The sequence below is a fragment of the Mus caroli genome, chromosome 18 (genome assembly GCF_900094665.2).
Source record: "Mus caroli chromosome 18, CAROLI_EIJ_v1.1, whole genome shotgun sequence".
Lineage (NCBI taxonomy): Eukaryota > Metazoa > Chordata > Mammalia > Rodentia > Muridae > Mus > Mus caroli.
Window position 1 is genome coordinate 66,818,942 of NC_034587.1, and position 22,839 is coordinate 66,841,780.

Sequence of the window (22,839 nt, forward strand, 5' to 3'; positions counted from 1 at the left end):
TAAATGTTCAGATATTCAGATATGAGTGTTCCATGGTCATTGAAGTGAAAAAAAAATTAGTAAAGAGCCTATCAGGGACACTTTCAGGGAGGGGATATATAACACAGTGGTATAGAGTGTTAAAGAACTGTTGAAAAGGCAGGGTTTAATCAGGAGAGCAATGAAAAGGAATGACAAAGGAAGGAACACTGTGGTAGATAACTAATACTAAGGATATTTTCAAAATGTTGTATGGAAATCTACTGGTCTTCTTGATTGATGACAGGGTTTCCCTTTTTATCATCTCCGTTCTGTCAGAAGTGTTCCCATCAGTAAATTTAAGCACGTTTGGGAAACTTGAAGCCTTATCTTGCTTTCTCTGAAATGCACACCAACCTAACGTTTAATTGCTGCTGAGACACTTGAGAGAAGAAAAAGTGGATTTTTTTTTAAATACACATGTAAGGTTAAAGGTCCAAGCCCATTTCTGGGTTTTGGAAACCCACCAATCCCTGAGCTTAAAATCCCAAGGACCCTTTCTCTAAAACCCGCCTCCCACTCAGTTGTTTTGCCACCGTCTTGTGACTTTCCCAATAAATCTCTTGTGTGAGGTGTGGTATGACTTTGTGGTATTGTCTCCCGACTGCAAGGATACCTTTCCCTTTAGAGCTGTACCACTCACACTTCCCATGAGGAAACCATTTCCCTTAGAATGGCAGCACTTCCACTGAGGGGACCTTTCCCCCAGGGGCTGTAACACTTACAGTAAATATTGTGGCAAATGCCATGCACACATCTTGAATAGCCATTTGATAGTCCTCAAAAATCCCTTTTTTATTCTTGACATGTGTAAGTTAGAGAAATGACTGACAAGAGTCATTGATTGTTGTCTGATGTCAGATCTTCCCAAACATGTTCAGAATTCATATCACGATCCCGTGTCTTAAACATACCATTCTCTTCAAGGGTTCTCAATTTCTAAGGAGACCACTGAGCTCTGTATTCCTTGGGTTTCCACCACTGTAAGAGACAGGCATTTTCATTGTGCCCTAAATCCAACTCTCATTTCTCTTACAAATTGTTGAGGACAGATTAAAAGTAAAAGTCAATCTATCTTTCTTAATTATCCTCTTTCTATACCCCCCAAAGCTCTGTTCATCTTTGCAAGTCTGAAGTATCTTTATGTTTTTTAACCTCGATAGGAGTTTGAGTAATCTGGAGCCCTCATAGCATGCAGAGCCCAACCAAAGCACAGAATCATCATGTGTCCTTCACCAAGAGAGTGGGAACTTAATACCATCCATGTCCTGAACCCCTGGCTCACTTGCCTAAGCACACACTGTTTCCAACAGCCACTTGTATTGACCATTCATCCTGAGTTTCCTGAGGCTTCAAACCATGAAGTGTTTGCAATATGCTAGTGCTAAGTCATGTCTTTTCAGCCAGCAAGAAGTCTCAGATATTTTATCAATAAGCATCCAAAAATAACTGTATTTCTCAATTGGTATATTTTTTATAATTCTTATTAATTCTGATATTCAGTTCTTGACTAAGAAACAAAAATCTCCCACATTTTTATACATCTCAGTAGCAAAATTGTAATTTGAAAATTAAATTTAAGTTTTGTAAAGTTCGTCTACTAAAGAGCAAATATATTCAAGATTGCATTCAGGGTCTACTAACAGCAAAGTTCTTTTATATTCTACCTTTATCTTCATGGCAAAATATCTATATGAGTTAATTTGGGAATATTTTATGATTTTGATGTTATTATTTATGACATTTAATGGTTACAAGTAAACTAAAGTTCTACTTATGCCTTTTGAAAGAAATCATAATTATTATGACATGATTGTAATTTTTTTTGGTATTTAAAATAGACGGAGCTGAAAATGTGCTTAAATATATATGAAAAAGAATTACTGACCTGACTAGATGCATGCCACTGAAAGGTGATACGTAACTAAGACTTGTCTATCGAATGCCTATCTATAATTATCTGTAAATTACTTAATTCAAATTTTTAGCACTTTTTTAATATCAAGTTTTTATTATTCAACATTTTAACACACCTTTGTTATTTTAAATAATAAAAATGTTTATGTGTGTGCGTGTGTGCGTGTGTGTGTGTGCATGTGAGTGTGAGGGCAGGTGCCTGCAGAGGCAAGAGGAGATGAGTCAGACCCCCTGGTACAGGCAGTTGTGAGCCACCTGATGTGGATGCTGGGAACAGACCTTGAGTCCTCTAGAAAAGCAGGAAGAACTTCAACCTATCGAGCCATTTCTCCAGCCCTTATTCAACTTTTATAATATTCATCAATAACTGCTATTTTTTAGATCTTTTTATATATGAAAATAGTAGGCTTCCAGAATACATTCTCCTTTCCACACCTCCCATGTTTGTATTTAAAATACAAATAAACCCATGGTTATTTTGAAAAATAGTATTTTAATAACAAATATTTAAAGAAATGGCAGTTGATAATTATCATAAAATCCAATTCTAGTATGTAGTATTTTAAAAGGAGGAAGATGAAGAGGAAGAAGAGGGAGAAGGAGGAGGAGGAGAAGAGAAGTAGAAGGAGAAGGAGAGGAGAAGGAGGAGGGGGGAGGAGGGAGGAGGAGGAGGAGGAGAAGGAGAAGGAGAAGGAAGGAGAAGGAGAAAAGACCAAATAGATGAAGTTTCATTTCTAGAACACACAAGTGTCAGCATTCCAGACTGCAGGTAGATCTTAAATGAAGTTAGAAAATGTCTTAGGAATTTAAATTTAAATTTTTGTTCTGCCTCTCCCATTAGTTAAATTGTTGTTCAGAACACCTTGCTTTATCACACCCTACACCCCCACAGGACATAGAACTTTTATATAGTTCTGTACAGGTTTTAATCAGAATTTATTAATTTATCAATGGCTGTCATTTTCAGAATCCTGTGTTCTAAGGGCATGTGCACGCACACACACACGTGCACGCACGCACACACACACACACACACACACACACACCATTCCTCTTTTCTATGCTAGTCTTTTTTCAACTCAGAATTTTAACTTTATTTCATGACTTTCTTGATAAAACAGCTTTGTCTGTGTCTAGCATATTCCATCCCGATTCATTTTTCAACGAGATGACATTTCTAAACTGTCTGCTCCTGTGCTTAACTGGGTCACTGAGAGCTCATGGAAGGAAGAGTTTCAATCATGACACCATAGTTTACTGTTTAAAAACTAACTCTAAAAGTAATATGATTTGGGGTGGGTAGAAAGCGGTGAAATTCAGAATGAGTTGGGAGGAGAAATAATGTGGTGTATGAAAAAAAAAGTGAAAAATTAAGTTAAGCAGCGGGTTGCATATGCAAACGTGGTTACTTGTGTACACGTCCATATTTTACAGTGTAGAGTGAGGAGATGACCTGATCCCAAGAGTTCACATGGAAACGGCTCCAGTACCAATCCAATGAGCTACTCTCTTCATCTATGAACTTGCTTCAACTTGAACCTGAACTCTGTTCTGTATTTTGCGATGTTCCAGGGTTACTCATATTGAATCTCTCACTGTGTTTGATAGGCAGAGCCCAGCACAAGTATATATAGTTTACCCATGGGCTATGAGTCTAACCTCTTTGTATATTCATTTCAGCACCCTGTTCCCTGGAAAACTAGCATCATAATTAACACTGGTCAATCACAGTGTTTATGGTTTTATAGAAGACCAGAAGAATCCATGTGAATGCAGTCTATTTAATATCTTTGAGATTCTAATATAACTATATAATTTCTCCCTTTCCTTTCCCCTGCTCCCTTGCACTTAACCTTCCTGTATACCTCTCTGCTCTTTTTTCAAATCCATGACTTCATTTTTCATTAATTGTACACACACACACACACATACACACACACACACACTTCTATATTCCTAAATACATAAATACACCTTGCTCAGTCTGTATAATGTTACATATATGTATATGTCTGGGGAGATAACCATTTGGTATTAGGTAACCAATTGATGGTTCTCAGCATTCCTTAGCTGCCTGCAGGTCTTTGTGTAGGGTTGAGGCCTCACCAGCTCTCCCTATCCATGGTTCCTGCTCAGTTCATGTCTAGGCCATCATCAGTGAATCTATGGCTGTAGCTACTGACATTCCTCAGAGATGCAGATTCACAGTGCCCCATTCTGCTGCCATTACAGTCTTTCTACCTCTCTTCCTCTATGTTCTCTGAGCCTTAGGTGCAGGAGTTGTATTGTACAGTTATCCATTTGGCTCCACAGCTCTGCATTTTGATTGGTTGTATTGTATGGAAGATTCCCAAGTAGGGTTGTCTCTTTCCAACAACTGGAGGGAATATATATTAGTTGTTTTTCTTATTGTTATAGCAAAACACTTGGCAAAGGCAGCTTAGGAAGGAGGGTCATGGCTCAGTTCATAGTTTGAAGATACAGTGCATCTTGGCGGGGAAGTCACCACTGCATGAGGCATGGGGCAGCTGGTCCATTCTATCCAGAGGCGGAGTCAGGGAGAGGTGAATGCTGATGGACAGGTTCTATTTCCTCTTTCTGTTTAGTTTAAGACCTCAGCCTGAGTGAGAATTTGATGGTGACAGCCATGTCCACATAGTTATGTGAAGCAGGAAGACAGAAGTAAAACAATATTCTAGATTATCCTGCTTATCAATAAATGCATAGTATGCATTTTAGACTTTCATTGGTTTTATATTCAAAGGCTAGATTTCATGTTTTTTAAAAGCTTTCTAGTGTGTGTACAGTTCCTCCTTCTCTTCCTCTTCTTTAGTTTTCTTCTTCATGTTCATTATCTTCTTCTCTTTGAATCTAGTTTATGAAGTAGTGTTTTCTTGTGCAACTCCCAAGGCTAAATGTGTTCCTGCAATCCTTCTGCTTGGCCTCCCAAGTATTGGAATTATAGGTGTAGGCAGGCCACCAGGCACTACTCAAACTTTCTTTTTTAAAATAAGAAATAAGCAGTTCTGGAAATGATAATACCCTAGCTCTCAAAGCTAGGTAATTGACAACTTTCTCTTTTTGTTAGACTGCAACAAAAAGAATAGCGTTGTCCTTCCCAGTACATGTAACTCTGCCAGTGTGAATGTGATGCCCTAGTATGCTCTCACGGGCTTCCCATTTGATGTTTCACTTAATAAGCAAAGAGTTTAATTGGCTTTCAAAAGGAAAGTCTCAAGTTACATGCAATTTTATCCAGTTGTGGTTTATGGAGGGCAACCACTCCTCAAAACTTCCTGTCTGAGTTGTGATTTTCATTCTGCAGGAATCCAGAAGGACAGCCCCTCCCTTCCTACAATCTCGTTGGGCATGAACACTGCCCCCTCCCATCACCAGATCCCTATTAGAAGGTGACCCTGTTTGACTTCAGTTTTCTGAGGCTAATCCTGGGCTCCACTGTTTCTAAGCAAAGTACAAGTGCTAAGCACATAAAAATGAAAGCTAAGGGCTGCAGAGATGGCTCAGTTACTAAGAGCACTCACTGACTGCTCTTTCAGAGGTCTTGAGTCAAATTCCCAGAAACCACGTGGTAGCTCACAACCATCTGTAATGGGATCCGACGCAATGGGATCTTCTTGTGTGTCTGAAGACATTGACAGTGTACTCACACATATAAAATAAATCTTTTTAAAAAGTACAAAACTTCACACAACATTTACAGACATATATACCATAGTTATGTGAACAACCAAAACATAAAATTAAAATTGGCCCTGGATTCTGAAATTAGCGAAAGGCAATTACTGTGTCTAACCTGATTTTTCTTTCTTCAGTAGTCAACAATGAAAATGATTTTCTCTGTTTAAGAAATATCATGTAGGGATATTGATATTTTCTTTTTGTATAGTTATTGCATCCTAAGGACACTGCAAATTTATAATTATAACTACTTCTAACTTCATTTAAACTAATATGTTATATTTACAAGGTAAATATTGCAGCTCAATATTTAAAACATAAAATGTATGAATTAGTGCAGTGAAACGTAGGTACCAGTCCAGCTGCTCTCTCTACTTGTCAATCACAGTTTTAGGAGAACCATAGGCACATTATCCAAGGGTTCATTACTGAACATGTTTTCATTTAGGGCATTTTAATGTTTTATATTTCAATGTGTAAGATATATTTATTGTACATTATACAATGTATAACCTGTAAATTAAATGTTTGTAGGTATGTATATATTATCAGTATACAACATATATACATTATACAATGTATAAAATACATTTCAAATACAAAACTTCTTTTCTGTTTTGTTTTTGTTTGTTTGTTTGTTTTGAGACAGGGTGTCAGGGTTCTCTAAAGTCACAGAACATATGGAATGTCTCTGTACATTAATGGAATTTATTGTAATGACTTACAGTCTGTAGCCTAACTAACCCAACAACAGGCAGCTGTGGATGGGAAATCCAAGAATCTAGTAGTTGCTCAGTCCCACGAGGCTAGTCATTTCAGTTGGTCTTCTGTAGAAGTAGGTTTCAACAGATGTGCTGGCAAGTAAGTGCAAGTGATCGAAGAAGAGTGAATCTTCCTGCTTCCAATGTCCTTATGTAGGCCTCCAGCAGAAGGTGTGGCTCAGATTAAAGGTGTGTGCCACCATGCTTGGATCTAAAACTTGTTTTTTCCCCGAGCTGACCTTGAACTCAGAATCTGCTTGCCTCGGTCTCCTGGAATTAAAGGCATGTACTACCTTGCCTGGGTCTAAGCATTCATGGCCATTACGCTCAAGATCTCCATGTCAAGGTCCAGGTCAGAAACTTATCTTCCAGCTTCAGGATCTGGATCCCAGGTGTGCCCTCCATTTCTAGATTATAGTTCACTTCAGATGTGATCAAGTTGACAACCAGGAATGGCCATCACACAGGGTTTCTCTGTGTAAAGCTGGCTGTCCTGGAACTCACTCTGTAGACCGCTTGCCTCAAACTCACAGAGATCCCCCTGCCTCTGCCTCCTGAGTGCTGGGATTAAAGGCAGGTCACCACCTCCCAGCTAATACAAGACATCTTGATCCACTAAGAGGATTTTATAAATCCCTTAATAATTGCTTTCAGTGAACTCACAACACCATGTCTTGCATTGCGTCTTGGTTATTTTCTTTCCCCAGGTATATCTTGCAACCATGAACTGATAATTAACAAACTTAATATGATAAACCTTTCTGGATGAATCTACGTATTACAATTGGCAGCACACACATATATAAATGGATTACTGGAGAACTCAACACACCTAACAATGTAACCAGGTCTTAAAGTTTCCAATGCCTGAAAACATTAAGGAGGTCTCTTCAATGGGCTTTTAATTTTTTTTATCTCAGTTTTCTTCATAAAACCATGTTCCTTTAGGTTTTCTAATAGAAAACAATTTCCTCAGCGCACATGTTGTTACATAGAAGAGATCTCAGGCTGCTAATTTATCATATGTGTCTAAGGGTGTCTCCTAACTGTGCCTTAGAGATCGATGAAGTGGGTTTCTCTGTTAATGCTGACTGTACTCTGGGACATGAGTGTCTCACCAGCGTTCTGAAAGTCCACCCTTCTGCTAAGAGCAATGAGCTGTAGACATAAAGGAATCAGGAAGAGACACCTACCCTTTACCAGAGCAGTGATTAGAAAAGAATGCTGAAAGCTTTGAAAACAGAAAGCAGAAACCGCAGCCCTGAGCAAAACCACTCCCCTCTCCAAACTCTGTGTAAACCCAGCTTCTGTAGCAAGCCTGAAGCCTACAGGAAAGGAACACTCCAAAGTGGAGTTTCAGGCCCATCACTTGTGGTTTCTGTCACCCTCTGTTGCTCCTCATGAATGAAACATGCAGATGGCACCGCACATTGGCTCCTTCAGTGAGGAGGAAAAGAAGCAAGGAACACCGCACAGCCAGTGCCTTAGAGATCTGAGACCAGGTACTTACACCTCCAAACGCTTCCAGATCACAGCCTCAGGGTGAATAGCTAGCCCATTTCTTTACAGCACTGTGGCTTGCGTCCGCTGTGGGAATTAACATAAAATAACAGAGTAAGCCGTTAGAGCCGGACAGCTGGCAGAGCATCCGATTATGTGAACACTGTAGGCACGCGGACATTGTACAAAAGCTGGGTGATAAATAGCGTGTCTATACCTTCTCCTCTGGAAAAGGGAGGCAGTGGGAGCCTTGGAGCCAGCTGCTCTCTTCTTGTGTAACAGCTAAACCGGCTCAGTCCTTCTGACAGGGTGAGAAGCGCTCCAGCAGACAGTGTCTGGGCGGTCCTAGTGCCTGCTCAGGTTAGAAAGCTAGAAGATTCCACAAGGCCGCCCTGCTGTGTCTGCCAGGGGCTTAAACCTCCTTAGTTCACTGTTGCTGTGGCTAAGCAGCAGCAACAGTGGGCATTGTTTATGGAAGGATGCAAAGTAAATAATAGTTTGCTAATGTCATACAGTCTATGCTGTTGAGAATAAACCGATTAGAGATGACCAAAGAGTGCCGATGCTAAAGGCCATCCGACAGAAAACCAGTTTGCATAGACACCGTGTTTATTGAAATGCATTTATTTCGTGTTTTTTTTTTAACCCACATTTAACTCGTAAAGGAAACAATACAGAAATTTCTTTAACCATTTGCAAATACTCCGAGGTTCTAATAACTCAAGCCTAGCCTATCTGTTTTAAAAAAATACAAAAAAAAAAAATGCAAAAGAAATAGAGACCTTTGGGAACTTATTCTTTAAAGGGGACAAAATTGTAAAACCCCTGCTTCTTCTTCCTTTATTCATTTTCTCCCATCTTTATCACCAAATGGTCTTTCCACCCACCCACGCCATTTATATTTTCTGTGACCCCGTTATCATTTAACAATACTATACCATTTGCAAAAAGAATCTATTCAGTTTACTTTGTAAAGTAACCCTTGGAAGATGACTCAACATATGGTAGGATCTCAGTAAATATCCGAGAAACTAATGAAGCAGACAATAAATGGAGGAAAGTTACTGTGCATAATATAGCTACTGAAGTTCATCTCTGAGCTGGCAAAATCCAATTTACTGTACATCTCTAAGCAGCTGCTTCCATTCAGGTACCATTCCAAGGACACCTTTGCCCCTACGGAGTTCATAATTTACTTTTATTTTATTTCATTTTTTTTAATTAGGTACTTTCTTCATTCACATCTCCAGTGCTATCCCAAAAGTCCCCCCCCCCCCACTTCACGGCCCTGGTGTTCCCCTGCACTGAGGGATATAAAGTTTGCATGACCAATGGGCCTCTCTTTCCACTCATCAGTGGCCAACTAGGCCATCCTCAGATACATATGCAGCTAGAGACACGAGCTCAGGGGGTGGGGGGCGCACTAGTTAGTTCATATTGTTGTTCCACCCATAGGGTTGCAGATCCCCTCAGCTCCTTGGGTATTCTCTCTAGCTCCTCCATTGGGGGCCGTGTGATCCATCCAATACCTGACTGTGAGCATCCACTTCTGTGTTTGCCAGGTCCCAGCAGAGTCTCACAAGAGACAACTATATCAGGGTCCTTTCAGCAAAATCCAGCTAGTGTATGCAATGGTGTCAGCGTTTGGAGGCTGATTACGGGATGGATCCCCGGATATGGGCTAATATCCACTATCAGTGAGTACATATCATTAGACATGTTTTTATTTTCTGTGTGTGTGTGTGTGTGAGAGAGAGAGAGAGAGAGACAGACAGACAGACAGAGAGAGACAGAGACAGAGACAGAGACAGAGACAGAGACAGAGAGAGATAGAGAGGCAGAGACAGGAAGAGACAGAGACAGACAGAGAGAATGTGTGTGTGAATGTATATCACATGTGTTGCTCTGGTGTCTGCACAGACCAGAAGAGGATATCAAGTCCCTTGCACGTAGGATTCAGACATTTGAGAGCAGTTTGATATGGATGTTGGGAACCAAATCTGGGGCCTCTGCAATAGCTACTGATCCTTGTAACTTCTGACCACTCACTCTTTAGCTACATTATAATTTAAATTAGAAGATTAGCCTAGGTATGGTGACACACACTTCTAATCCCAGCATTCAGAAGGCAGAGGCAGGTGGATCTCTGTGAGTTCAAGGCCAGCCTGGTCTATGAAATGAATTCCAGAAAAGCCAGGGCTACACAGAAAAACCCTTTCTCGAACAAAACAAAACAACAACAAAAACAAATAAACAAACAAAAACAATGTATAGCATAAGTACAAAACTATACATATGTAAAATATTTCTCTTGAGATGATGGATAACATAAGTCACATATTTTGATGCTTTGGGTGCACAGCTGAACTGGAGGGTTAGGTTTCTATTTACAGTGTTTCCAGATAAGAGATTGAGTGCAGGAGCAGGTTAGTACAGATGGGACTAAAATCTGAAGTGTCAACTTCAAATCAACTTTGATATTTTTCTAACAAAAGTACATAAAATTAGTGAAATTGGAAGAGGGAAGTGGATAGGTAGGTTTGTGTGGAGAGGTGGATTTGTATTGCAGGCCTTGGATCACAGCCTAGCCTTACAAGTGCTCAGCAGGGGAGTGTCACCATCTCACAGAGCTGGTTCTGCTGGTGAAAAAAGACACAGTATCGACCTCATGTCTAAGCAGTCAGGTTGCATAGATGATGTTGAATAGCTAGGAACAAGATATATAAGGCAGTAGCACATATGCCAGAGAAGACAAGACTTCAGAGTTCAGGAACAAAAATTCAAGACAAGAATCTCACTATGAACAACTCCAGCATTTTCTCTCATGAAGATCAGAGAGCTATTAAGCCTAAGGTCATATTGAAAGGATCAGTGAGGGAGAATATAGTTTTTAATGATCTGAGGACCTGAAAATCCACCACTGGACTGATCTTAAGTCTCATGTCAAAGAGCTTTAAGTGATTGGTGGGTGGAATACATAGCATGAGGTCCTGTGGGTCATTACAGAGTCAGGTTAACTGGAGCATAATTTTGGATCAGACTTATGCTTGGTTGAGCCCAGTATATTAGGTCTTGCTTCCGTGCTACATTTCTTTGTGCTTCTTCGTAATTTAGCATATTTTGAAAAAAAAAATTAGCTACAGATAAAGGGCAGTGATGTCCCCTTAAGAGATGACTGTAAGTAGGAAGTCATGCCTGACTTGGCTAGAGGCAGGGAAGTATTTATGTAGCTAGTGAGGGGCCAATGTATCTTTTGCCAGGCATCTGTCTATAGCTACTTACTTCTGTGAGTATTATCAAGCCTTGGTAAGAATGCTGTATTATGCCAAGGCTGGGTCCTCAAGATACACAGACATGTTAACTGTGCAATAAGGACGGGTAGGGTAAGAAAAAGTAGGGTACTGAAAGACTCCTCGTCCCTCATCCATTGAAGGACTCCCCATTAGGGTGAAAGTGTAATAAGGAAATCTTAAAACTTTTAGGAAAAAAAAGGTATAATGTTCTGAAAAACAAACAAACAAGAAAACCCACACACATGAAGGAGGAAGACCCCACAAGGAATGTCGATAGGGGGCTCCAAGAGACTTCTCACTCTCCTTTTGGCATATTTGGACACACAAGTGTATTCAACAGTCTGTAGCCCAGAAGAGGACCAGGATAAGAACCAGAACCAATGCCTGCTCACACCTTGGTCTTCGGTTTACATTCTCCAAACCTTTGAGAAAGTTTACTACCAATTCTAAGCCATTCATCTCTGGGACTTTGCTATAGCCATCTAAACTAAGTATGGATTCTTCAATACTTTGGGCCTCAGAAAGCTTGAAATATGCAGGCCTTGCTCCTCTCCCCCATAGTCTGCTGAACCCTCACAGCTGTAGGATTAGCTGTTCTGAATCTCTGTGGACTCACCAGGCCCTGGATTGTCACAACACTCATGTCGTTATGATCTCCTCAGCCAATAGAGAGGGAAGCATTGGCATCACATCTCTTGGGAACAACTACCCAGAAGCCAGTGGTGGCTGTAAAGACAGACTGATATGGAGCCATATTGACTTTTAAGTTGACTGTGTGGTAAGGAACTCAGATTTCTAGAAAGCAGGCAATGGGTAACATGTGGCTTTGTTTGAATACATATGCTAGTGAACTGGGGCAGCTGATTACACTTTATAAGTGGGACTAGACTGAACTCATTAGTAGCTTTGGGCGTACTAATATGCACATTTATACAGGAGGCTTTCTGTACCCTTATAGGCTTGGATTAATACTAATTGTCTTCTAGACTTTATGTGATAATCCACTGTAAATTTTGTTTTAATGCATAGTTCAGAAATCATTGCTAATAAAAACGGAACTCTTCCATGAAAATTTAAGCACCTTTACTTTTATGAAATGAACACACTAAATTTGGGAACTTTCAAGAAACATTGTAGTTCTGAACGGTCTTTAAACGGTCTTTTAAATGGTCTTTTAAACGGTCTTTCATTTTGAATTGCTTGCATCGTGACTCTCACTTTCTTCCTCTGTATGACCTAGCAGTAAAACCTCAGCAGAGAGTTGGTTCAAGGCTAGAGGCGCTTATGCACGCATAGAGTGCATACTCTTCATTGGGAGATTAAGGAATAGTTCCATAAGTTGCAATTTTTAATATTATAAAGATAACACTCTACTTTGTGAAGGTGTGTAAAATATAAACTATGTGCTTTCTGAATTTCTATGCTGAGGGCAATTTACTTCTTAAAACAATAAGTATACTGTGTTCTTCATGGTCTAAGAAGCATGAGAACATACTTAGAGTAATAAAGTCAACCAACATAATCTATCTAACAATAAGGTGTGAGATAAATTTACATCATATTGGGAAGCCCTTTCCACCAGTCCAACTAGCTTTTATAGAGACTTGAATTCCACAATACAGTCAGAAACTCAAGCAATTTGTTCCCGATGCTGCAAGATGGTGTCATTTGTATTGAAAATGAAAATATATGGTTTTTTTCTTTTTTAAGTTACAGATTTCTTTTTAAAAGACATTCCAGAAAACTGGCATTGCCATACTGTGGACCATCTCCTACTACCTAAACCATTTTCTAACTGACTGGCTCATTTCCTCTGCAGAATTTCCTTTCTGATGTGCAGCTATTCTCAAGCTCAACATCTAACCTCCAGCATGCCTATGCTCTCCTGCACGCAGTAGCTGACTTGTATACAAGCTAGATTTCAGACCTGCAGTCTCCGAGTCTGGTCTATCATTTGTCAGATGGACTATCACTGTGACTGCAGAATTCAATGCAGTCATATTGACACTGGTAAAAAATATCAGTGCAAAAGATATTTACTGTTCCTAAGCAAAAATAAATGGAATGTCCTTTATCAATGAGATAAATTGAACATGGTGAGACATTGTTGAAAATTCAGGTAAAAAATATTCTAGATGATTAAAATAAATTTTATCAAAAATATAAGATTCTGTTTCCAGAATTCTGCAAAGGATTATAGCGTTTCTCCATTGCAAAGAACTAAAACTAGAGGCATAGACTCTTGCTTTTAGCCATGCACACTAAAAGAAAGGGCTTAGCTTTTGCAAAAACAAAACAAAACAAAACAAAACAAAAAAAACTGTCAAATAAGTAACAAGTTTCAGCAGAATTTTTTAAAGAGCTATTTTAATGTTTGAACAATAAGCAATACTTCTATGATATCCATTGATATTTTTATTAAATTACCAAGCTTACAATCCTGACCACAATCTACTTCTGTTTTATGTTTTGTTGTGAAACAGTTTGAATACCCTTTCTTGTGGACACTAAATTAGACATTTATAATGTTATAATTAGTTATTTGTGGGGAAACCCTCCCATCCATTCACAAGATCTTTGAACAGAAAACCTTGAGAAGACTTTATTTAATATTTCTACCTTATAGTGCATCTAGTGTTCATACAATTAGAAAAGGTAAACTGTCCACAATTAATCAGCCACTTTTCAAGTTTACATGGCACTGCTTGAACCTTTGAAGGGTAAAGAGTTTTACTCCATTGGTCCCCATCATTGTCACAGTATCTAAGTATGCTTATGGCTTGAAGAGTTAACTCACAGAATATCGGGATAGCGAGTGAGGCAGATGTGCATAGTGAACATATTGTGCTAGTCACGGGGTGCCAAGATCGCTGAGAACACTAACAGCTGACAATGAGGCACAAGCTCCTGGGCGGGCACATCTGCTCACTGCGTGGATGCTTGTGAGGAACTTAGCAGGCATGGAGTACTAAGCACTAGTTCACAATGGTAGAGAATAACATGCTCACAGTTAGCTGGGGGAGACAGACATTATTCAAATATTGCTACAAATTTTCAACCACAAACAGAGATAAAGGCTACAAGATAAAGGAAAATGAGTCTTGAAGCTGATTGACAATATGAGCAAATCCATATTGGTATGACAAAGAATGAGTTCCTTAAGTAGTGATATTTGAAATGACATGTAAAGATAGGAATTAATTACACACACACACACACACACACACACACACACAAAGAGAAAAATGGCAAAAAAAGCAGCTTTCTAAGCCAGGAGCTTTCAAACATGGTTTGTCATGTCTGTCTGTCTGTCTATGAATCTATGACTCTATGACTCTATGAATCTATATATCTATGTATCTATGTATGTATGTATCTATCTATCTATCTATCTATCTATCTATGTATCTTTCTATGTATCTATGTATCATCTATCTATCTATCTATCTATCTATCTATCTATCTATCTATCTATCTATCCATGTATGGACATTACTTTATATATAGTATATAAATATATATATTATATACAATATATAATTATACAATGTATATAATTATTGAATATTAGTGCTAATGCTTTGAATCTGCATGTCCAGATGCTGAGTGTCTTTGCCCCCAATTTGCTTTTGATCTATCAATAAAGATGCCAGTGGCCAATGGATGAGCAAAGGGCAGGACACTGAGAGTTGATAGGATGCAGGAACTCAGGTAAAAGAAGGGGACTGAGTAGAAGCAGGAGATAAAGCCAACCAGCCATGTGAGTTTTCAGCCCTGATTGGGCCTGGGGTAGCAGGGGGAGATTTAGGAGTGCCCAGTCATTGAGTTACCCAAGGCATTTTAAGATTAGCTGGCATGTGTGTGGGTTTTCCATTCGTGGATCTGAGATAGTTCTTGGGTGAGTGAGCTCCTACAACTCGTAGGGAGCTCAAAGTAGTGTAGCCAAAACTATATACTACATATAATAAAATATGCAATGTATACTATAATATATATACATATGTTTGTATGGGTGTTTTTACATATATATAAGTATATAATATGTTTTATATTTGTATAAATATATAAAACAAAAATATATGTATAGTATTTATGTATAAATATATGTGTGTATGGGTGTAAACACATATATGTATATCTATATATTTTACAGTGTTCAACATATGCATATATATGTGCATATGTGCATATATATACATACATATATATATGTGTGTATATATATATATGTGTGTGTATATATGTGTGTGTGTGTGTGTGTGTGTGTGACAAGTTCAGCCAATGATCCTAAGCTTTATTTTCTCATATTATATAACTCATACTAATTTTTAACATTTACTTTATTTTAACTTATATATAATTACATTATTCTAAAGTGGAAATTTCCCAACATGTCAGGTGATACAGACTCACATGGTGTTGTGCTGAAGCAAGCTCTGTGGGAGGACACTTGAAATAATATAAGTACATTTGGAAATAATATAAGTAGGACTTAGCCTAGAGTGACAGCTCTTGCATAGCTTTGCAGCACTTCATTGGTCTTGAGTCCTGAGAGAGGCAAGGCAGTGAACTCTTGGAGTTCCAGCTGGTCCTGGCCACTCCTGCTGACTTGTGCCAATTCAGCGGACGCCTGGGAGTTTCTGTTAGATCGAGCCACTGCTACTGATTCTTGGTTGTTATCGTGACAATTCTGCACTGGACTGCTGGTATCCTGACAAACAGAGATTGGAATTGCCCAAAGCACTCTTTCTAAACAAGTTCCCATCCCCTTGTCCATTTACCATCTTTTCTCCTCTACCTTTGGACAGTGAGCTCAAGGGATTGAAGCATTTGAAAACTCTTATTGAAAGTAGGTTTTAAAAAAAATCTAAGCCTCTATCACTCCATCCCCTCTTCTCCTCTGTCTAATCCCTCTCATGCCTCTTTCCCTGATTCTCTCTCAAATTCATGACCTTTTATTCTTCTGAGTCTGTATAGTATTGCGTGTATGTATATGGTTTTAGGACCAACCACTGGTTTTTGGATAAGCAGTTAGGGCTCATCCTTGGTAACAACTAATTCTTCCTCTCTCAGTAGTTATTAATTGACTACCATGCTTCATCTAGGAGTGGGACACTGAGATTTTCCCTATCGTGTTGTAATGTTAACTGGTATTGTCATTATATAGGTTTTATGTAGGCAGTCATATCGCTGCAATGTCATGAGTGTATTGTTCCAGTTGTATGCAGAAGACACAGTCATCATATCAGAATCCCCGGTCCTCCAGCTCTTAGAATCTTTCCACACCTTCTTCCATGGTGTTCACTGAGCCTTAGGTATAGAGATTTTGCTACAAGTGCATCAACTGGGGCTATAAATTTTATGGTCAGTTGTTCCTGGGCTTGCTGTAATGATCCATCTTATGCAAAAAGAAGCTTTTCTGATGAAATCTGAGAGCTGCACTTACCAGTAGGTTTAAGGTTAAGTATTTAGAATGTAGTTTAAAATTATACTAGTTTAGAGAATTGACAGCAATAAGTTCTTTTCTAAGATCTGTGACCTAACTAGCCATGGTGATTTCTCTACGTTTAGGGTACCAGACATGATTTTCCTCCTTTTGAATGGACTTTTAGTCCAATTAACTGTTGATTACCACCAAGCTATGAGGGCCACTCTTACACCTTTGGTAATATTTTGCTGCGGTGGTCATTGTTGTGGATGGATAGTGTCACAGAGTAAGACAATGGATTGTCTTTCTCCTTTGGTTTTTGCTACTTACCTAGAACCTTCATTTCCTATTAAAGTTATGCCTCAGTCAAGAAGCTTTCAGATCAGATACAGACGGAAGCCTCTGAGCTCTGGGTTAAAAGTACATGGTGGCTTCGGCCATAGGGACTTACCTTTGACCTCAGAGATGCTACTGAGTGCAACAGCAATATCCTGTACTATTTGGGGAGTCTCTTGGACTTCCAGACTACCAACTTGAAAGGGGGTTCTCATGTCTTATATAAGGGTTTTGTTAGAGAGTCTTCAGGGTGTCATTATCATCCCAAATAACATAACTATTTAAAATAAATATTGTTATTATATACATACTATTGAACTTGCTTTCCAACACCCTTAGTGTGATTTTCTCCTTCCTCTCTACTCCCGTATTGTCCTTCCTTCTCCCACTCCCACAAGCTTCCCATTTCCCGCTAATTTCAATTCTTTAATGTTGCTCATATGATATAAATAACTTATTTAATTTAAAATGATATTAAACTTCAATTTCTAGTTTCAGGATCAAAATCCCTTAAATTACATGCATGTCACATGCATGTGCACATGTAGTGAAAATCACAAAAAGTCTCTCTCATACATACACACACACACACACAGAGTCACACACATACTACCCTATGTATTATCTCACAGGAGATAGACAATGCCTCCAGAGATCTTTTATAGTATTTACCAAATATAATTCAAACAAAAACAAAAAAGTCGCTTAACTTCTCTGGGATAGTGAGGTTTACCCCTGAGGTAAGTACCACAGAATATGTAGCCAGAAAGGGTAAGAATAGATGCTCAACTCTCTAAAAACTTAAGTCTAGCTATTAACGATGTGTGGAAGGGTATCTGGGGGCTGGACATTTCATTTAATTTTGACAGGAAATATTTCATTTGGGAAGACAGGAAAAAAGTTTCTATGGAAGAGGGCCCAAGGTATCAAGTTAAAAACTCAATATAGTGGGAGAAGTTAGGAATGAACATGCAGATTTAAGGAAACAGATTCAGAGAAAGGCAAAATGGCTGAAACGATTAGTAAATCTATTAGCTTATTAACAAATTAGCCATAGGTGAAGATAGAATTAAAAATTGTATATGTACTATCCAAAATGTGCTATAGAAAATTTAGGAGTCACAAGACGTTTAAAAAATATAAAATATAAAGGGTATACCCTTTGTCTTATAAGACAAAAATGCAAAAATGCAAAAGGCATTGTCTTAGTTAGGGTTTCCAATGCTGTGAAGAGACACCATGATCAAGGCAGCTTCTATAGAGTATAACATTTCACTGGAGCTGGCTTACCGTTTTAGAGGTTCAGTCCATTATCAGAATGGCAGGAAGCATGGCAGCATACAGGCAGGCATGATGTAGGAAGAACTGCCACATGACTAGGAAGAAGGTTATAAATCCCACCCTCACAGTGACACACTTTCTTCAATAAGACCACACTTCCTAATAGTGCCACTCTCTGTGCCAAGTATATTTCAACCACCACAGAGATATAACATAAATGCCCCAAATTCAAAAGTGTAGAAATGTAACTTTTTTTAATTGGATATTTTATTTGTTTACATTTCAAATGTTATCCCTTTTCCGGTTTCCCCTCTGCAAACCCCCTATCCCGTCCTCCTTTACCCTGCTTCTATGGAGGGAGCACACACCCATCTACTCACTCCCACCTCACTGCCCTAGCAATCCTCTACACTGGGGCATCAAGCCTTCACAGGACCAAGGGCCTCCCCTCCCACTGATACCAGATAAAGCCCCTTGAGCTCCTTCAGTATTGGTGTCCCTATGCTCAATCCAATGGTGGGCTGTGAGCATCTGCATTTGTATTGGTTAGGATCTGGCAGAGCCTCTCGGGAGACAGCTGTATCAGGCTCCTGTCAGCTAGCACTTCTTCTCATCAGCAATAGTGTCTGGGTTTTGTATCTGCATGTAAGATGGATCCCCATGTGGGGCAGTCTCTGGATGGCCTTTCCTCCAGACTCTGTTCCACTCTTTGTCCCTGTATTTCCTTTAGACAGGAACAATTCTGGGTTAAAATTTTGGAGATGGGTGGGTGGCTTCATTCCTCAACTGGGGGCCATGCCTAACCTCTGGATATTGTATCAACAGGGTTTGTCTCCCGTTTGTGGGGTATTTCAGCTAATGTCATCCCTGTGGGGTCCTGGGAGGCGGCTTTCCTGATATCTGGGACTTTCTGGTTACTACCCCCAGGTCTCTATCCCCCATTGATACACAGCTCTGTTCAATTTCCTGACCCTCTGTACATCTCCTTCATCTCCTCTCATACCTGGTTCTGCCCATCTTATTCCCCTCCCCCTCCACTTTTCCTCCCAAGTCCCTCCCACCTTCTACTTCCCTTGATTATATTGTTCCCCCTTCTAAGTAGGACAGAAGCATCTACTCTTTGGTCTTCCTTCCTCTTGAGCTTCATGTGGTCTGTGAGTTGTATCGTGGGCATACTCTGCTTAATATCCACTTATCAGTGAGTACATACCATATGTGTTCTTTTGTGACTGAGTTACCTCCCTCAGGATGATATTTTCTAGATCCATCCATTTGCCTGCAAATTTCATCAAGTCATTGTTTTTAATAGCTGAGTAGTATTCCACTGTGTAAATGTACAACATTTTCTGTATCCATTCCTCTGTTGAGGGACATCTGGGTTCTTTCCAGCTTTTGGATGCTATGATCATAGTGGAACATGTATCCTTATTACATGTTGGAGCATCTTTTGGATGTATGACAAGAGTGGTACAGCTGGTTCCTCAGGTAGTACTATATCCACATTTCTGAGGAACTGCCAGACTGATTTCCAGAGTGGTTGTACCAGTTTGCAATCCACCAGCAATGGAGGAGTGTTCCTCTTTTTCCACATCCTCACCAGCATCTGCTGTCCCCTGAGTTTTTGATCTTAGCCATTCTGACAGGTGTGAGGTAGAATCTCAGGGTCATTTTGATTTGCATTTCCCTGATGACTAAAGATGTTGAACATTTTTTCAGGTGCTTCTCAGTCATTTGAGTTTCCTCAGTTGAGAATACCCTGTTTAGCTCTGTTCCCCATTTTTGAAAGGGATATTTGGTTCCCTGGAGTCTAACTTCTTGAGTTCTTTGTATATTGGATATTAGCCCTCTATCAGATGTAGGGTTGGTAAAGATTCTATATGTAGCAAAATGCTGGGTCCTGTTTATGTATCCAGTGTTAGTATCCAGCAAACTCAAGAGAAACAGAAAGTAGGATGGACTGATTCTGGAGTTATGAAAGTGTAAAGTGTAGGTATGCTCCTGCAACCCAGTAGTTGTACGGAAGAGCAGTAGTCTAGAGAAATGTGGAAGGATGCTCAGGTCAAATGCCAAGCATTTGAATAATCATTTGAAATATTCAAAATGCCAAGAAAAATAAACTAGTTAAACATTTACATGAATACTAGTATACACTCATAAAATGTAAAATCATGAACTATGCCCAAGCAAAAATGTAAATCCTGGAAATATTAATAAAAACAAAATTAAACATTTTTTTTCATTTACACACATAAGCAAGGTGATAAAAATTAGAACTGAAAATGCAAACAATTATAGCTAATCTAGACATTAATTTTGAATTGGGGTATTGAAACATGATGTACAATTTATATTAATTATGATCTAGTTATTGGCATAATGAACACTTATCCTCATATTAGTATTCTTTAAGTGCAAAATATTAGATGGGCCTTAATATAACACATAATATCTGTCTTACTAAGACACAGAAGGGATGTCATTCCTTATTCCATACAGAGGAAGAAGTACAAAGATTTTAAAATGCCAAGGTAGAACAAGAACATGGAATGCATGAGAAGTAGAAAAAAGCCACTGGAGTCATGTGAGATGCAGACAGGAGGGACACGTTGGCACATATGGCTATAAAGAGCTGGGCTAGGCAGTCTCATGTCGACCTGACACAAGCTAGAGTCATGTGAGAAAATACCCCCATGAAACTGGCCTTTAGATAAGTCAATGGTGTGCTTTCTTAATTAGTGATTTATGTGACAGGGCCCTGCCCATTGTGGACAGTGCTACCATAGGCAGTTGGTCCTGGTGCTACAAAAAGGCAGGCTGAACAAGCTACAAGGAGCAAGCCAGCAAACTTCAGTTTCTTTCTTTTTAAAAAAATAATTAATTTATATATTTATTTTATACTCCATACTTTATTCCCTGCCCACTCCTGTCCTACTGCTCCACATCCCATACCTCCTCCCCACCTTCCCGTCTCTACGTGAATTTCCCCACCACCCCCCCCCCCACGTCACCTGATCTCTAATCTTCCTGGGGCCTGCAGTCTCTTGAGGATTAGGTGCATCATCTCTGAATGATCACAGACCTGGAAGTCTTCTACTGTATGTGTGTTGGGGGCCTCATATCAGCTGGTATATGCTGCCCATTTGGTGGTCCAGTGTTTGAGAGCTCTCTCGGGTCCAGATTAATTGAGACTGCTGGTCCTCCTACAGGGTCACCCTCCTCCTCAGCTTCCTTTAGGAGCAAGTCAGCAAGCTTCAGTTTCTGTTTCTGGGTTCCTGCCCTGAGTAGATGCCCTAATTTCCTTTGATGATGATGGACTTGTAGGAGGATTCATGAAATAAACCCATCCCTACCCAAGTTTCTCTTAGTCATGTTGTCGTTGTTGTTTTGTTTTGTTTTGTTTTTATCTTGACAATAGAATTCCTAAGACAATATCCAATGCCAACACTGAGGTAGTCAGCATGGTACCTTGTTCACAGAGACCTTACTTCTCTTAGCAAGTGCTGATTAGTCATGCTGCAATCATAGACTTCAGAACTAACTGACTGACTTGGATGAAAGATACAGTCAGCATTCATTTGTCAGTGTAACTTTCAAATTCTTCACGAAGGTGCTGAGTTTCAAGTCAGTAGACACGTTTTAGTACACCATCTAAATGTGTATCCCCATCAGACTTCTTTTGCTACAGCATTTCACGTACAGAATTCTTCATGATTACAAAAAGAAAAGTTATATAATTATCATAGAATTCATGAAAATACTAAACTATACTAAGGCAAAAAAATAAAGTATACAATTGATTCACATTTGTACACACATACACACGCACACACACACAAGGTGAGGGTTGTATTATACCTCACAGAGGTGAATGTATAAAATGAGATCACCTTAAAGCTTGTCCAGGATGAACATTATTTAATATAATTATTAATACCATTGTAATGTACTAATTCATAATGTACTAATTCATATACTACAAAGGAATGGGTCATCAAAGAATACACTTCAGGGACAAAAGCAGCTTGTCATCTGTTTGTGTCAATTTTTATCAAAACTCAGGTTTGTTCTTTGGATTGCATTGGTCTGATCAATGAAGTTGCACAGTTATAGTATGCGCTGTACATAAAGCTATTTGTCCCTTTGTTAAAAAAAAAAGCAAAAAAGGAAGGATGAAAGGAAGGAAGGGAAAGAGGGAGCAAGGTAGGACAGAGGAAAGAAACCAATACTTCCTTAAAGGTTTATCTTTATTGGGCATAGGTGGAAGTTTTGCCATAATTTTATACATTATATTTTATATTTGTTCTATAATTCTTTCAATTCTCAAAATCAACGTTTACTTACACTTCAGAGTATATCATGTTTTATGAATACACCATAAATAAGGGACTTCCCGGTTATGGCACATCTCAGCTACTTCTATTTTTTTCTGTAATAACCATCCTGACTCACAGATCTATGTAACTCACCTCACAATGCAAGCCCTGTATAAGATTCAGGCCACAGCCGGGTGTGGTGGCGCACACCTTTAATCCCAGCACTCGGGAGGCAGAGGCAGGCGGATTTCTGAGTTCGAGGCCAGCCTGGTCTACAAAGTGAGTTCCAGGAC

General features: G+C 39.2%; 1 protein-coding gene across 1 annotated transcript in view; it reads right to left on the reverse strand.

The window, feature by feature from the left end:
- Nucleotides 1-8,191, reverse strand: part of Rab27b (RAB27B, member RAS oncogene family) — a 149,219-nt gene extending 141,028 nt beyond the window's left edge. The window contains exons 1-2 of the mRNA XM_029472236.1: nucleotides 8,113-8,191; nucleotides 7,906-7,982 (exon numbers count right to left, since the gene is read on the reverse strand). The gene's annotated coding sequence lies outside the window, so the exon portion shown is untranslated. The remainder of the gene's footprint in view (nucleotides 1-7,905; nucleotides 7,983-8,112) is intronic.
- Nucleotides 8,192-22,839: the final 14,648 nt, after the last annotated feature.